This window comes from Schistocerca nitens, chromosome 7 (assembly GCF_023898315.1).
Source record: "Schistocerca nitens isolate TAMUIC-IGC-003100 chromosome 7, iqSchNite1.1, whole genome shotgun sequence".
Taxonomy (NCBI): domain Eukaryota; kingdom Metazoa; phylum Arthropoda; class Insecta; order Orthoptera; family Acrididae; genus Schistocerca; species Schistocerca nitens.
Genome location: NC_064620.1, coordinates 218,709,941 through 218,728,210, shown reverse-complemented (window position 1 = coordinate 218,728,210; position 18,270 = coordinate 218,709,941). Strand labels below are relative to the sequence as shown.

The 18,270-nt window shown below is 39.5% G+C and overlaps 1 protein-coding gene across 3 annotated transcripts in view; it reads left to right on the top strand.

The window, feature by feature from the left end:
* The window catches only part of LOC126195382 (malonate--CoA ligase ACSF3, mitochondrial), a 94,285-nt gene extending 79,263 nt beyond the window's left edge, over nucleotides 1–15,022 (top strand). For all 3 annotated transcript variants that reach the window (XM_049933963.1, XM_049933962.1, XM_049933964.1), the window contains exon 11: nucleotides 11,246–15,022. The gene's annotated coding sequence lies outside the window, so the exon portion shown is untranslated. The remainder of the gene's footprint in view (nucleotides 1–11,245) is intronic.
* The last annotated feature ends 3,248 nt before the right edge of the window (nucleotides 15,023–18,270 follow it).

The window sequence follows — 18,270 nt, the reverse complement described above, 5'->3', positions numbered from 1 at the left end:
TGGCCATTGTTCGGTCTTCACAGCTGAGCTATTTGCCCTCTACCAGGCTGTTCTTTACATCTGCCGCCACCGACATTCTGCTTATGTCATCCGCTCTGATTCCCTGAGCACCATCCAGAGCCTCAGTGATCCGTATCCGGTTCACCCTTTCGTGCACCGGATCCAACGCTCTCTTCAGCAGCTGGCGGACGATGGTTTTCCGGTTACCTTTATGTGGGTTCCTGGCCATGTCGGTATCCCTGGGAACGAAGCTGCAGATGCCGCGGCCAAGGCTGCGGTCCTCCAGCCTCGGACAGCTTCTTGTTGTGTCCCTTCATCAGATTGTAGCAGGGTCATTTGTCAGCGCATTTTATCGCTGTGGCATGCCAATTGGGCTGCACTTACGGACAACAAGCTTCGGGCTTTGAAACCTCTTCCCACGGCTTGGACGACCTCTTCACGCCCTTCTCGGCGGGAGGAGGTCGTTTTGGCCTGGTTACGAATTGGACACTACCGGTTCAGCCATCGCCATCTGCTGACGGCCGCGCCGGCGCCTTTATGCCCATGTGGGCAATTGCTGACAGTACGCCACATTTTAACGTCCTGTCCGAATTTTAATACACTGCACGTTGATCTTGGCCTGCCATGTATTCTGGATGCCATTTTAGCGGATGACCCAGGAGCAGCTGCTCACGTTCTTCGTTTTATCTACTTGACAAACCTGTCTATGGACATTTGATTATGCTGTTTTTTTAATCCTATGCCTGTTAATATGTCTTTTATAGTGTTGTCCGTTTTAGTTGCTGTTTTAACCTTGTGCCTCGCGGTACAATTATAACTTAGTCTGGCCGCTAATGACCATTGTAGTTGTGCGCCCTAAAACCAGAAGAAAAAAAAACACCCCTGCATTCCTTGGAATCTGAGTGAGTAAATTTACCCATACATTTTTCTCTTCCTTCCTGAGCATAAACTTGATTCGAGCACAAATTGCTGATGTTTGTTGAAGGTTAGTCATAATCTCTTGAAATAATTCACATAATTGATCCACATCATTTGCTTGTTATGACAGTACACCCTTCAGAAATTATTTAACTCCCTGAACGTCTGTTCAACAAGGTTTGCTTCTGCATTGTACTTTGGTGTTACAGAAAAGTTCTCCAGTGATAGCTAGTGAAATGTGTGGCACTATCAGGGAGCAAAGCAAGTGGCTTTCCTACTTTTGGGATATAATTGTCCACTAGCTTCTTTGTTATATGCGAACTTGTAACATTTTCTGTGGAATACAGTCTTAGATATTTTGTTAACAAATTTTAAAAAAAGGTACTTAGCATATGAACATGCTCTGGGAATTAGGTCACAAGACATCCATTGGTATTGTCTGCAACGGTTGACAGTACCTTTTCGATGGTTTTGTCTTTTGGCAGACGTGTAGGTTCTCAGTAATTTTTGCATTTTCCTATGCATGTACAGAAAATGACAATCAGTCCCGAATTTGCTGGCACATTTTATATCATCAAAGTGTTCCCACACGCAGTGAGTATACCAGATCAGTTTTTTTTTTAATCTGTAGGGATGCAAACGCACCACTGATCGGATTCTGGATTAAGGCAGTAGAGAAAAACTACATTTTTTATTGTATAATGCTTGCCCCCCCCCCATTGTCCATTATTTTGCCCTCCCGTGAACCATGGACCTTGCCGTTGGTGGGGAGGCTTGCGTGCCTCAGTGATACAGATGGCCGTACCATAAGTGCAACCACAACGGAGGGGTATCTGTTGAGAGGCCAGACAAACGTGTGGTTCCTGAAGAGGGGCAGCAGCCTTTTCAGTAGTTGCAGGGACAACAGTCTGGATGATTGACTGATCTGGCCTTGTAACATTAACCAAAACGGCCTTGTTATGCTGGTACTGCGAACAGCTGAAAGCAAGGGGAAACTACAGCCATAATTTTTCCCGAGGGCATGCAGCTTTACTGTATGATTAAATGATGACGACGTCCTCTTGGGTAAAATATTCCGGAGGTAAAATAGTCCCCCATTCCGATGTCCGGGCGGGGACTACTCAAGAGGACGTCGTTATCAGGAGAAAGAAAACTGGCGTTCAACAGATCGGAGCGCGGAATGTCAGATCCCTTAATCGGGCAGGTAGGTTAGAAAATTTAAAAATGGAAATGGATAGGTTAGATATAGTGGGAATTAGTGAAGTTCAGTGGCAGGAGGAACAAGACTTTTGGTCAGGTGATTACAGGGTTATAAATACAAAATCAAATAGGGGTAATGCAGGAGTAGGTTTAATAATGAATAAAAAAATAGGAGTGCGGCCAAGCTGCTACAAACAGCATAGTGAACGCATTATTGTGGCCAAGATAGACACAAAGCCCACGCCTACTACAGTAGTACAAGTTTATATGCCAACTAGCTCTGCAGATGATGAAGAAATAGATGAAATGTATGATGAGATAAAAGAAATTATTCAGGTAGTGAAGGGAGACGAAAATTTAATAGTTATGGGTGACGAATTCGTCAGTAGGAAAAGGGAGAGAAGGAAACATAGTAGGTGAATATGGATTGGGGGGAAGAAATGAAAGAGGAAGCCGTCTGGTAGAATTTTGCACAGAGCATAACTTAATCATAGCTAACATTTGGTTCAAGAATCATAAAAGAAGATTGTATACATGGAAGAATCCTGGAGATACTAAAAGGTATCAGATAGATTATATAATGGTAAGACAGAGATTTAGGAACCAGGTCTTAAATTGTAAGACATTTCCAGGGGCAGATGTGGACTCTGACCACAATCTATTGGTTATGAACTGTAGATTAAAACTGAAGAAACTACAAAAAGGTGCTAATTTAAGGAGATGGGACCTGGATAAACTGACTAAACCAGAGGCTGTACAGAGTTTCAGGGAGAGCATAAGGGAAGAATTGACAGGAATGGGGGAAAGAAATGCAGTAGAAGAAGAATGGGTAGCTCTGAGGGTTGAAGTAGTGAAGGCAGCAGACGATCAAGTAGGTAAAAAGATGAGGACTAATAGAAATCCTAGGGTAACAGAAGAAATATTGAATTTAATTGATGAAAGGAGAAAATATAAAAATGCAGTAAATGAAGCAGGCAAAAAGGAATACAAACGTCTCAAAAATGAGATCGACAGGAAGTGCAAAATGGCTAAGCAGGGATGGCTAGAAGACAAATGTAAGGATGTAGAGGCTTATCTCATGAGGGGTAAGATAGATACTGCCTACAGGAAAGTTAAAGAGACCTTTGGAGAGAAGAGAACCACTTGTATGAATATCAAGAGCTCAGATGGAAACCCAGTTCTAAGCAAAGAAGGGAAGGCAGAAAGGTGGAAGGAGTATATAGAGGGTTTATACAAGGGCGATGTACTTGAGGACAATATTATGGAAATGGAAGAGGATGTAGGTGAAGACGAAATGGGGGATAAGATACTGCGTGAAGAGTTTGACAGAGCACTGAAAGACCTGAGTCGAACCAAGGCACCGGGAGTAGACAACATTCCATTAGAACGACTGACAGCCCTGGGAGAGTCAGTCATGACAAAACTCTACCATCTGGTGAGCAAGATGTATGAGACAGGCGAAATACCCTCAGACTTCAAGAAGAATATAATAATTCCAATCCCAAAGAAAGCAAGTGTTGACAGATGTGAAAATTACCGAACTATCAGTTTAATAAGTCACAGCTACAAATACTAACGCGAATTCTTTACAGATGAATGGAAAAACTGGTAGAAGCGGACCTCTTGGAAGATCAGTTTGGATTCCGTAGAAAAGTTGGAACACGTGAGGCAATACTAACATTACGACTTATCTTAGAAGAAAGATTAAGAAAAGGCAAACCTATGTTTCTAGCATTTGTAGACTTAGAGAAAGCTTTTGACAATGTTAACTGGAATACTCTCTTTCAAATTCTGAAGGTGGCAGGGGTAAAATACAGGGAGTGAAAGTCTATTTACAATTTGTACAGAAACCAGATGGCAGTTATAAGAGTCGAGGGGCATGAAAGGGAAGCAGTGGTTGGGAAGGGAGTGAGACAGGGTTGTAGCCTCTCCCTGATGTTATTCAATCTGTATATTGAGCAAGCAGTAAAGGAAACAAAAGAAAACTTCAGAGTAGGTATTAAAATTCATGGAGAAGAAATAAAAACTTTGAGGTTCGCCGATGACATTGTAATTCTGTCAGAGACAGCAAAGGACTTGGAAGAGCAGTTGAATGGAATGGACAGTGTCTTGAAAGGAGGATATAAGATGAACATCAACAAAAGCAAAATGAGGATAATGGAATGTAGTCAAATTAAATCGGGTGATGCTGAGGGAATTAGATTAGGAAATGAGACACTTAAAGTTATAAAATGTAGCCTGGGAATGGGAAGGAAAGCGTTTCTGAAGAAGAGAAATTTGTTAACATTGAGTATAGATTTAAGTGTCAGGAAGTCGTTTCTGAAAGTATTTGTATGGAGTGTAGCCATGTATGGAAGAGAAACATGGACGATAAATAGTTTGGACAAGAAGAGAATAGAAGCTTTCGAAATGTGGTGCTACAGAAGAATGCTGAAGAATAGATGGGTAGGTTACATAACTAATGAGGAGGTATTGAATAGAATTGGGGAGAAGAGGAGTTTGTGGCACAACTTGACAAAAAGAAGGGACCGGTTGGTAGGACATGTTTTGAGGCATCAAGGGATCACAAATTTAGCATTGGAGGGCAGCGTGGAGGGTAAAAATCGTAGAGGGAGACCAAAAGATGAATACACTAAGCAGATTCAGAAGGATGTAGGTTGCAGTAAGTACTGGTAGATGAAGAAGCTTGCACAGGATAGAGTAGCATGGAGAGCTGCATCAAACCAGTCTCAGGACTGAAGACCACAACAACAACAACAATGCTTGGCAAGCATTTAATTCTGGTTTTACAGCAGTTATTGTTTGACATGGTCCCACTGGGATCTGCAGTTTTTAGCCTTGCCATATTTCTGCATAAATCTAAGTAATATTTCCTATGAACTTCATACATCATTAGTAATACCCTAAAATATGAAGACTGCTTCTGCATATTGCAGTTTTCATGCAAACATTAAGGCTCTGCCATTGGCCATTATATTGTCCTTACTATACTCCTGGAGTATTAGAGACCATCTAGTTAGGCATGCATGCAATAATTTGCTATTTAGTAGGAAGCATAGTGCCTGGTGTTCTCGGTAAACTTTTGTGTGGGCTACAGCTAGGTATTCATGGAACTTTCTATATAATCATTTAACTGCGAGCGTCTCTAACTTGGTGGTTGATTATGCGTTCTCGCAGATAGATAGGATCTGATCCATGAAAGCGTTAATACAGAATGTAGGAGCTCTATCTACACCCCTGACTTGGAAGAGACAAGCCCACAAGTGGCACATAAAGCATCAGTCAACAATAATAAAAAAAGAAACAACTTACATGTCTGGGTGTCTTGGAGCTAACAGGTGCTTGTTTGATGTTTTCAGATGCCATTTGGCAATCATATGACCAATGCCACTGTACTTTTTTTCTCAGTAAGTTTAAAAGTTTTCTGAATTTAGCTAATGGTAGTAAGATCCGAGACCAATGAAGCCTTTCAATTGCTTTCTTGTGTGAGGGGTGAGGCTGTTGCACCTAATTTAGCCTATTGGATGTAATTAGATAATCCAGTAACTTAATTTGCTCCTGTCTGAACTTTCATTTCTGCAGGTTGACGGTTACTCTAGCCTGCTAGAATTTAACATTTTCTCTGTCTGAGCGATTTGATCTGATTCCATTTGTGTTGCTATTAGCAAATCATCCACAAACTGTCACCTAGTCTAGGATCTCAGGTTCTAGGGCAAAGTCAGTTGCTGCTATGAATGCACATGAATTCACATAAAGACAAAAAAGCAATGTGTTAAATTGGTCTCTTTCTCTGCATGTATAAACAATGTACAGCTAACGCATGGAAGTCATCTATGTTATTTTGTCTCACAATAATCAATATCAGGCACAATAATCAGATTAATAACTCTTGCATCTAATCTAATCTAACATGTCCACCAGGTCTCACTGTCGCAAGAAGCAAGCTAAGTATGGACTGTCTTAGGGTTCTGTTGTGTACAATTCAAGCACTTTCTTAATCTCTGTGTACAGCACATCTTTTCGACCATGGAACGGAATATAAACTGTGTCAGAATGCTTTGTTTGGCACAACATTTAGGCAGTGCTGATAGAGGGATTGCTCCAGACTTCTCTTCAAACACATACATGTACCTAAGTAACATCTCCAAATGCTGAGAGCACTGGTTTCCAGTTAAAGAGATTGACTGTGTAACTTTTGATTCAGTGTGCTCCTTTATGCAAGGAACGGCAGTAGCTTCAAGCTGTTATCTATGTATTTTGTGTGTCTCATTACTGATCCACTTTACCCTGATATCCTGGCAGTGTTTCCAATGGGCATCGTTAAGTAAATTCTTTAAAATCTGAATGCTATCTAACATAAATAGCACTTTCCTAAAGGGAAGTTGAGCTTTGCATCCTTTTATGTAAGGAACTTGGTGCTGATACTGTAGTATACAGTAAGACTGTCCACCAATAGGAATGTGCATCCTACTGTTGCATTACCTAGCCTAACATTGAGGTTGGTCTGTACTTTCAGATTCTTAGTTCTGGTACCAACTGCTCCCAGAAGATATCTCACTGGTAAAGATGGAACTGTTATTCGTCCACAGATTCTTTTGTGTAAGTTGGCAGACATTACATACACAGCCTAGCCTGTGTCTGATGTTATTGGGACAGTTAAATTCGTTATCCACGTGTTGGTTGCAGATTGGTCAAATATACTGAACTCGCGTTCAGGAGGGCGACGGTTCAAACCCGCGTCCAGCCATCCTGATTGAGGTTTTCTGTTATTTCCCTAAATCACTTCAGGAAAATGCCAGGATGGTTCCTTTGAAAGGGCATGACTGACTTCCTTCCCCATTCTTCCCTTATCCAATGGGACTGATGACTTCACTGTTTGATCCCCTCCCCCAAATCAACCAACCAACTGGTCAAACAGTCAGTACTACTGTTGTTGATATCAGTGTATAGCTCCTGCATAATGTTTGCACCATGGTTATAATAAAGAAAATTAATCCTTCCATCACAGACTCCTACTCCAGGCCACAACTGACATGTCGGAGCTAGATGTGGTCATGTCCAGTTGTCCTGTTTGTTGTTTGATGGACAACTATTTTTTGTTGTTGTAACCATTGTTACATTGCTCACACTGAGCATTCTGTTGATGCTCGTGTCGGGCCACATGCTAGCCTCCCAGTGTGTTATGCCTGCGACTGTTGCCAGTGATAGCAAAAGCCAGTTAATTTACTGATTTACCTGCCCTAGCCTTAGTATCCTCAGGTGTTAGATCTGTGGATCCAAGAACCAACATAAATTCCTCTAAGTTTTCCATGGATACGTGGATCAACTTCTCTTGAACATCGTAGGTAGTTTTGTCTTTATAATTCGCAGAATATCACGATGTCACATTGACCCATCTCAGTGTCTTGTCTTATTAATATACTTCTCAAAGCAATGCCTTAGGCTACCCTACCAGGAGTTGAATGGTTCCAGGGTAAGCATTTCGTTCCTGAGTTGTTCTGTATGTCATTTGACCAATAATTGGAAAGAAGTGATCATTCAAATTCGTCTTAAGTAGAACAGTACTCTGCTACCTCCATAGTCCAGAGTTTAGCATCACTGTTTTGTTAGTATCCATAGACAAAACCTATTTTGTGGATATCATTTTACAAACAAGGCTCATCTCAGCAACATGTCTTATTAATGTACTACTGCATTTAAAGACACAGATTTTGTTCTCATGAAATCTTGTCTTCTACAGATTTTAATCATTTTCGTGATGTGGAGAAAAAAGAAGAAAGGTTATCTTAGTAGAAAAAAGAAGCAAGATTCACTTAGTAGAAGAGAAATTTAACACTAGAGGACAATATAAAGAAGTCATGAGAAGTTGCTGTAATGACTTGGAAGTTAGAAGAAAAGAAAGCAGTGTTATGAAGGACTACTTTATCTCATTATGTAAGAAAGAAGCCCAACATTAAACAAAACACATGAGAAAGAGAGTAATCGTTTATGAAATAAATAAACGAAGTAGAAAAAGTGGAGTAGTTATTATAAATTTGGAAAAGAATTATGAATTAAGATTTTGTAATGTAGAAAAATGAAACTACTCTTTTGCCAAAAGACTGCTACATATAAGAAAAAGAGATAACAAGCTGAATCATAAATTGAAAACTATTATAAAAGGAGGAGGAATTGTCTAGCAACAGGATAGAAAAGAAAAAAATGTATCATCATTGTAGGAAAAGATAGATTGCTGCTTACCATAAAGATTAAAGGGTAAGTTGCAGACAGGCGCAATTAAATCACTTATACATAAAGCTTTCAGGCACAGCCTTCATCAGAAAAAGAGAAACACACACCATTCATCCACACAAGTAATCACACCTCACACACACGACTGCCAACTCTGGCAGCTCAGGCCAGAATGCACCTATCATGTGGGATGGAAACAGCAATTTGGAGAGATAGGTAAGGAGAAGGGATAGTAGTGTACAGACGGGGGAGAAAGGAGCACTGTCTGGCGGAGTGTGCAAGGGCTAGAATGCCAACAAGCACACTGTAAGGAAGTTGTGAGCCCGGGAGGTGGGGAAAATGGAACGAAAAAGAGAGGAGTGGGAAAAGGTGGGTAAGTGCAGTGGCAGAGGGCAGAAAACAAAGAGAATAGGAGAAGATAGAGGTGGTGATAGGCCAGAGGGGGTGTAAACTGTTAGGTGGAGGGCGTGGTACAGTGTGTTATCATTGGTTGAGGCCAGGATAATTATGAGGGTGGGGGATGTGTTGTAAGGATACAGGAATGGAGAATGTATTGTAAGGATTATTCCCACCTGTGCAGCTCAGAAAAGCTGGTGGTGAAGAGGAGGATCCAGATGGCTCAGGTAGCGGAGCAACCGTTGAAATCAAGCTTATATTCAGCTGTATGTTGTGCCACAGGGTGATTTACTTTGCTCTTGGCTGCAGTTTGGTGATGGCCTGTCAGACTTGTGGACAGCTGGTTGGTAGTCATGCCAGTGCAAAATGCTGTGCAGTGCTTGCAGTAGAGCTGGTAAATGACGTGGCTGCTTTCACAAGTGGCCGTCACCCTGATGGGATGGGATAAACCTGGACAGAACTGGACTAGGAAGTGCTGGGTGCATGGTTTGGACAGGTCTTGCATGTTGGTCTCTCACAGTTATATTCTCCTTGTGGCAAGGGGTTGGCAGTGGTAGTGGCATAGGAGTGGACTAGGATGTTGTGGAAATTGGGTAGTTGATGGAATACCACTTTAGGAGGGTTGGGAAGCATTTCAGGTAGGATGTCCCTCATTTTAGGGCAAGATGATAGGTAATCAACACCCTGGCGAAGGATGTGGTTCAGTTGTTCCACTCCGGGGTGGTACTGGTCGGCAAAGGGAGCACTTCTTTGTGGCTGTTTCTTGGGAGTGGTGGGAGGATTGGCAGTGGGGAAATGGCACAGGAGATCTGTTTGGGGACTAGGTCTGGGGGATAGTATCTGTCTGTGAAAGTCTTGGTGACATCCTCAGCATACTGGGCATGGGAGTTCTTGTCACTGCAGATAGGCATACTGTCCCCATACCCTCCACCCAACAGTATCCACCCTGTCTGCCCTATCACCTCCTCCCCATTCTCATCTCCCACCCTCTTTATTTGCTGCACTTAACCAATGCACCTGCCCATCTTTTCCCACTCCTCTCCTTCTTCTCGCTGCTTTCCCCATCTTCTTGGTCCACAACCTCCTGACACTGCACCTGCTGGCATTCTAGTCCGTGCAAACTCTGCTGGACAGTGCTCCTTCCTCCCCCACCTGTACAATGTTATCCCTTTGCTTTCTCCGCCCCCTGTAGACTGCTGCTTCCATCGCACATGATAGTGCATTCTGGCCTGAGCTGCTAGAGTTGGCAGTCGTGTGTGCGAGGTTTGCTTGCTTATGTCAATGAATGGTGCGTGTTTCTCTTTTTCTGGTGCAGGCTGTGTCCAAAAACTTTAAGTCTAAGTGTTTTGTTAACTTGTCCTGTCTACAACTTCACGTGTAAATTTTATGGTAATTAGCAATCTGTCTTTTCGTACATTGTTGATATTTGTACCTGGAGTTTCCATTGTTTGAAAAAGATGTATCTTAGAAAAAGAGTGAGAGAGACTGTGTCATGGTAGAAATAGGGAGTGATATCTGAATGTGACACAGCATCAAAAGATTTAGGTTCCAACAAGACCTGGCGATTTTTTGATGGTACCAGGTGTCACTTTGAGATGTTTGAATGTAATGTTTTGCTTATTAGTTCATCACACACCGATCTCTTATTCAAATTGTATGCCAGACTGATACACAAACAAGGATCCTCAGCTTACTATAATTGATACTTATTCTATTGCACCATCTCAACTTACCTTTTAACTTCAGTTTGTTACTGAATAGTTTCTACAAATTGACCTAGTTATAACAACCACCTTCATTAGAAAGTATAGAATAAAAAATGACTTGAACGCAGTGTTGTTGTTATGTGGATATGAACTTTAGTGACCACTTACAACTTTGTACTGCCTTAACCAGTATTCTCACTTTTCTCTGGCAGTTTTTGTCCAGTTGAGATGTCTGATTAAGTGAAGTAGCTGAATAGTCACATCATCAACTAATTTATGGTGGCTTGAGAGATTTAAAAGAAAGTTACGTACATAGGCCAAAGAAAGGTCAATCAAAACAGCATTTTGGCCCTTAAAAAAGAAAACCACCATCAACAGAAAAAAGCTGTGTGTGTCAGTTATGGATGTAGGTCTTAGAAATTTATGCTCTACAAATGTACATGTGTGTAACAGAGAAGAGAAGAATCTGGATGTAATTGGAATAGACAAGTAGAGTAGGAAATAAACCAATACTAGGGTGCCATATATAAGAAAAGACCTCGTACCTAGAGAGAAGCCTGATAGGGCATGTTAGGATTTTAAAAGTAAAAAAATGGAAACTTATGTATGTATCACTGGTAACTTTTATACAAATACCTAAAATAACTATTTCAGAATTGCAGTATCTCTCTGCAGTTTCATAGATTTTTAATTTTAAGTGAGCATATGTTGTATTGATACATGGTGAACATATAATTAATTTGTATGCTGTGGAATGCAGAATTTTGCTATTTTTTTTTTTTTTCTGTTTGCAGGAATATATGACAGTAAAAATATTGTCTGCTGAAACAATGCACACAGAAGACTGAAATGTTGAAGAAGTACATAGGAATTACAAATTAGCAAAAAAGTGTTTTGGGAGTAATAAAAAAGTGTACAGTAGTCTTTAAATAAAACCTTTGAAGTAAGAAAATCGAAATATTTTGAAGGAAGCTTATATATGATAGTGACTAAAACACATGGAATTAAAAGTTTACTAAAGAAGCATTTCATCATATTGGTGTGCCTTTCAGAAAATTATTTTTATGAGCTGTTGGAAGACATACAAATCTTATATAGACCATAATGCCAGTTTGTTGAGAAATTCAAATTACATCATTGTTACACAGGTACAGATAGGCTGTAATCAAAAAATTAGAGGTTATGATACTGTAATTTTGCAAATTTATTTATTCGTACATGTGCTTTCTGGTATGCCAGAAGGTCTTGTTTATGGTGAAATTTGATCAGTTTTGTTGGTAACTGAGTAATTGTATGTTTTTATGCAGTTTGCTAGGGCCAAAGTATCAGTGATGTACAAGACGAATGAAGCTATGCTGCACATAACTTTAACAAGATTCAAAATTTTGCTGTACTGAAGGAATTTAACATAAATTAATACTGCTCAGGGAAAGTAGAGATTAAAGTAGAAAAGTAGGTTGTTGTTACTTTGAGATTGCTTTAACAACTTTCTAATGTTTATTTATTATGGTACCATGATTTAATATGTCACTATAGTCTTAATTAATGGCTTTAAAAATGTTATAATTCCATATTTTAAAGACTGAAAATATGTAAGCATTGGATGTGAGATGTGAATACGTCAGCTTGAAGGAAATGTTGCCTCATAGTGATTTTTATGGAACATCATTGTGTATGTTTTGTGGTGTGGCTAATGTCCTAATGCAGCATTTTTTTCCCCAATGTTAAACACCTGCTTTTTGTTTTCTTTCTACTTTTTTCTTCAACATTCGTTAATTGTTGTTCATATTAGTGCAAGTAATACAGTATGTGGGGGATATTATTACTTACTATAGGTGGTATTCATTTGTTCCAGTTCATTACTATTAATATTAGTGCTTTAATTATGATAAATGGAAGCCATTAGTGGGATATAAATTATGTTTTAGAGAGCAGACTAAAACATACCTATAAGATGAAAGTTTTGAGAAGTAGAGAGAAATGTGTAGGATGAAACACACACACACACACACACACACACACACACACACACACACACACACATTTTTGTGGAACAATCTAACACTTGGTACTTCACCTTAAAGGTGGGTTTATTAATTGTTAATTATCCAATTATCTATTATTTACATCCATCTACTGCCCATTTTAATGTGCTTTACATATTTTATTGTGTTAAAAATCATTTATGTTAACTTATTCTGCCAAAATAAACATTGCACTTTTGAAAAATGCTCCAATGTAGCAGACAGTTTTTCCATGTGTGTTCTGTTTTCTTTCATATCACAACTTACATTGGATTTTAAATTATGAGCTTCAAATGTCTTACAAAGACATATGTAGTGTGCTCTGTGTACATAGGTTTTTGCACAGTACTCTGACACAAAACAGAGATAAAGCAACTGTCCACATTTTGGTGAAAGTGGATTCTTGTTGACTTTTCCCAGCGTAAAGTGCTAATAAGAAAATTATAAGTCAACATTCCGTTCTGGTTAGAGTAATTTGTTTGTGTGCAGTTTCTTATATGTCTCTTCTATCAAGTTGTCTCCATGACATCTATGTCTTCCCATGACTTTACTCAGAACTTGAAAGGTACTTCTCATTTGCTGTTTTTTGGTGTTCTAAATTAGAATGATAGTTTCCTTTGTAGATGTCGAGCACCTTTGAATATTCTTGTTTATATACATTATGGCATCTTAACATCCAGAAGCTTCCATCAAATATATCAGAACCTTAAAAGCAATGTTATCTATATTGCAGGAACTTTTAGGCTGAAAACTGACTCTTGAGTAGGGCTTGTCCCCCTCCCCCCATAAAAATTTTATTTTTACGAAAATGATAAGGAGCATTATTCAAAACAGTGTATGTAACTCCTCAAGTAATGAGTGTCTGTATTCTTGGTTCCTGCATGTCCTGTCACATTCTGGATTCTACATGTCTGACACATTGTTTGTATTGTTCCAATATTTTTAATACTTTTCTTCTTAGTCCCCAGGTGTTTCTGATACATTTGTCTGAACCACTCGTCATTAAAAAATAAAAAAAAACATTGAACTTTCCTATGTTGAAGCTAGTTGAATCATACTGTCAGTGAAACAGTGACCAATACAAACTGAAAAAATATATGTTTTAGTCTAAAGGCACAATTTATTTATTTTGCCTAGTGACTAACAGTACCATTCTCAGGCCATCCCCTAGGATGCAGTCATCACATTCACTTCCCAAGTGGGTGTATCAGTTACTTATTTGACACACCTAACTGGAAAGCGAGCATGATGATTGCGTGTCAGGGGCTGGCCTGAGGATGGTACTGTGTACTGAAATGGGTTGCCAGCAGGCAAAATAAATAAATAATTTGTTATTATAGACTAAAACATATGTTCTTTTTAGTACATCCTTTATCTATAAACACATTTTATTTCAATATTGTAAAAGCAGTATTGTAATATCCTGCCACAGAGAAAAGTATGCATTTATTTGTTTGCATGCCAGTAAAGTGTACACACAGCCTCTAAGAGTGGAATTAACAAACTGGTCAAAATAATTTACCAACAGATATGTTTGATGTATTCTGTGCAATAGTCTTACATAATTGTTAGTTTAAACGTAACTCAGAGTGATAACAACCAACTGAAGTAAATCACAACAAAAATTTATTTCCTGTGGAATATGGTCATAATTTCTATGTGTGACTTAAAATTTTTGTTGACATAAATTGTACTTAAGAAAAATAACTCCTGCCTCTGCGAGCAAAAAACATTTGGAGACAGATTGTTTGCAAATAGTTTGTCTACAAAGTCAATATCCTCTCATTTTATGGAATTGTAGATGTATATTATATTGAGTACACTAAAACAAATGGGGCCTCTTAGATACTGAATTGGCCAATTTCTTTTTGCAATGGCAAAAAGAGAAATTGATTGTTGTCAAGACTGGACAACTGAGGTGCAATAAGTTGCAATCGAAGCGTGAACCAATGTGTTTACATAAGCATTCTAGTTTGATATTTTGTTCTGTGCTGTGATATGTTAAGTAACAGGGGGGAAAAGGAATGATCAGAATGGATGCTAATACTTCTGCCCTACATTTGTTCTAGCAGCTGTGTACAGAGTTGCTCGTAATAGTGTTCCAAAGGAAATGGGTATGCCTTAGCAAACATTAATGATTGTTCAGCCTTATGGGCCGTGTGTACACACAATTCATAGTTGCTGAAGTATTGCTGCCTGTGAATTATGGCAGTTGACTGAATCCAGAAGGCAACTATGGCTTTAGTTCCCTCCAGTACTGACTTCATGTGACATGAGTTATAGATAATTATTCATATTTCTTGATTCACCTTTACTGAGACTTTATTTTATATAATAAAAATATGATTTCTGAATGTTGCTTGAAAATCCATTGGGTAATTCAGTATGAAAGTTCTATAATATTTTATGCATAAAAAAGACAGTAATTCAGATGTTGGTAATCAAAATCTGCAGTAAATTTGACAGAATTTTGATTTGATGTTGAATGGAATAAAATTGAAATGTACTGTATGTTTTTAGAAATAAACTGGCACCTGTTCAAAGTTTTACTACATGTGTCACTTATTCCCAGTGTTGTATCACTGTGTGTGTAAAACCTGCTGTGTTTAGATTCTTGAGATGTTGTTAGTAACTGTATAAAAATTGAAGAACTGATTTGAAAAGTTTGTTATAATTAAAGAGAAATGAAAAGTTGGTCATGACTTACCTACAGGAGGCACAGTTCAATGTGATCCTGATAGAAACATTTAAATTAGCAAGATAAAATATAATTGGGCAGATAATAAAATCTACTCACTAAGCAGCAACAGGAGAAAATATGTATAAAAATTAAGGAAATGTGCAAGCTTTCGGAGCCAATGGCTCCTCCTCCTGGCAGAAGGGCCAAAGGGGAAGGAAGAGGGACTCATGAGGTTTAGGAAATGAGAGTTATGGAAATGTCACCGAGAATCCTGGGTCAGAAGAGACTTTCCAAACAGGATAAGAAGGAAAGACTGTTGGGTACTGCACCAGACAAGATTTGAAAACCTGAAAGCTTAATTGTAGAAGATAGCCACTGCCTCTGAAAGCTTGCTCATTTTCGTAACCTTCATATGTGTTTCCAGCTGAAAGTATTGCGTTCATTGTCACACTAGCTAATTTCAACTTTACATATAGCTTTTTCAGTGTTTTGGACCAGCCCTAAAAACAAATCAGGTAATAGGAAGCAGAATGCCCCTGTGGTAAGTCAACCTTTTAATGGGCCTTTTGGGAGAGCCATTCCTCGACTTCTAAAACCACAATTACTTTGTGGTCTGGACTCCTCCATTTACAAAGGGCATTCAAAAAGTTTTGCACAATCGTCTATAATTTTTTTGGGAGGAGAAATCTTTTGTAACATACTTGGAACTTTTAGCTATATGTTGAGCCTACTCAATGTAGCCTCCATCAGCTGTGATGCATCTGTCCCAACGTTCTTTCCATGATATAAATACACTTTGGTAAAATTCTGAGCATTGACTTTTATACCATCGCTGGACACAGGAAATAAGGTCTTTCTCACTATCAAATGTTTTACCGTGCAGGTGGGCCTTCAGATGACTAAAGAGGTAAAAATCAGACGGAGCCAATTCTGGACTATTGGGAGGATGAGGAACAATTTTCCAACCCATTTTCCCGATTTTCTACTATGTCATAAGGACTGTGTGGGATTTGGCATTGTCGTGGTGTATGATGAGCTGACCCTGAAGCTGTGGTCTGTGGGTCTTGATGGCATGTTACAGCTTGTCCAATGACAAACAGTAACAGTCCCTGTTAATTGTGGAGCCGGGTTCCAAAAAGTCAATGAAAATGACACCACACTGGTCCCAGAAGAAGGAGGCCATCACCTTTTGGACTGCTGTTTGTGAAAGTCTTGGTTTCTCCTTCTGAGGGGATCCCGGATGACGCCACTCCATGGATTGGATTTTACTCTCAGGTTCCATCTTGGGTAATGACGCCATCAAAACACTGTTTCCACTCTTCAGTAAAGGTCTTAATGAGACCCTCGCACATATTCTTCCCCATCATTTTCATTTCTCTTGTCAATAATCTAGGCAGCCAATGTGCACAGATTTTTCTGTACTGTAGTGACTGTACCACTGATACCACACTATCCAATGACAAATGAGTCATTTCAACAATCTGTCATGTCATCACAAATCTGTCATTTTGGATGATTTGATCAATGGTCTCCTTATTCACATCGCTCACTGCCGTCGATGGTCTGCCGTATTGTGGATTGTCCAGTAGAGAGAAATCACCTTCTTTAAACCTCTGCAACCACTGCTGGATACTGCTGCAATCCGCTGTCTCCTCCTCCTCCCCCCCCCCCCCCCAACCACTGCTGGATACTGCTGCAATCTGCTGTCTCCTCCCCCCCCCTCCCCCCCATAACCAGGAAGCAACTTCCTATGAATCAGTGTGGCAGAGTCATCGCCAGTTTTGAAGAGGAACTCCATCACCGACCGTTGTCACAACCTGACATCTACTTCATGGTCCGTTATGCCTCACCGGTAAATAAAAGAAAATACTTTTATATACTAACTTACAGCTAAATGTCCAAAGGATGCTCACAAAAAATTTCATTCTCCTCCAGCAAAAAATAAAAAAATTAGAGATGGTTGTGCAAAACTTTTTGGACGGCCTTTTTACTGCGTCATGTTAACTCCTTTCCCAATGGAAATTCCCTTGGTTCTTCTCAAATCAAAACCTAAAACCTCCTCCCAAGATGTTGTCCACTTCATTGGGATTCCATCCAAATTTCATTCCACATCAAACAATTGGGGGGGGGGGGGGGGGGGGGGCAGCAGCCTCTATCTGTCCTGTGGCCTGGATATCAATGAGAAGCATATCTGGTCTAATATTGATTATCTCAAAACTATATCAGTAACCTATTGCAGGCTTTTTCCTCATGTAACTACCACACTGACCTTGTCTACAGATAAATGTCCCTGGCAGTCTTCTCCTCCATCCAGCTGGTCAATATAGCTCCTGCTTCCAAATAAGTTAGCAGCACATTAATCACCTAATACCATCCAGTGTCTGAATAGATTACTTTACCATGGCCTTGACTATCCCAAGTCATGTCCTACCATGAGATCTACTCCATCCAATATTCTCTACTATTGCTCATGACAACTTTTATATCATGAAAAAGGATGTATTGTTTCCAGATGAAGAAATTCACATGTAAGTAGCATGAAGCATCGAAACTGTGACAATATCTAATTTTGTTTAAAGATGTCTGGCAGTACCAACAACAAAGAGCTTCTAATAACAACTGCAACATTAAAAATTGTATCATCATCAATAAGCAATGGAAACTCGAGGTTGGAATATCAACATTATAAGGAAAAGATAGGGTGCTACTTACCGTAAAGATGGCATTTTAAGTTGCAAACAGGCAAAAGACGTTTGAAATATCAGCTTTCCACCAAAGCCTACATCAGAGAAGGAAACACACACACACACACACATTCATTCACAAAAGCACTCGCACCACATGCACACTTTGACCAGCATCTCCTGCACCTCAGATCGGAAATCTGAGCTGCCGGAGATGGCAGTCGTGTGTGTGTGTGTGTGTGTGTGTGTGTGTGTGTGTGTGTGTGTGTGCAACTTAATGTGTCATCTTTATGTAAGTAGCAATCTAGCTTTCTCTTATGTTGTTAATCATCACTGTTTTTTGCATTAGTGGGCTTTTGTGTCCTACAGCAGAAAATGAGAGAAAAAACTATAGTACATAAGGAAAATAAAAAAAGTGCACATTATAAAAA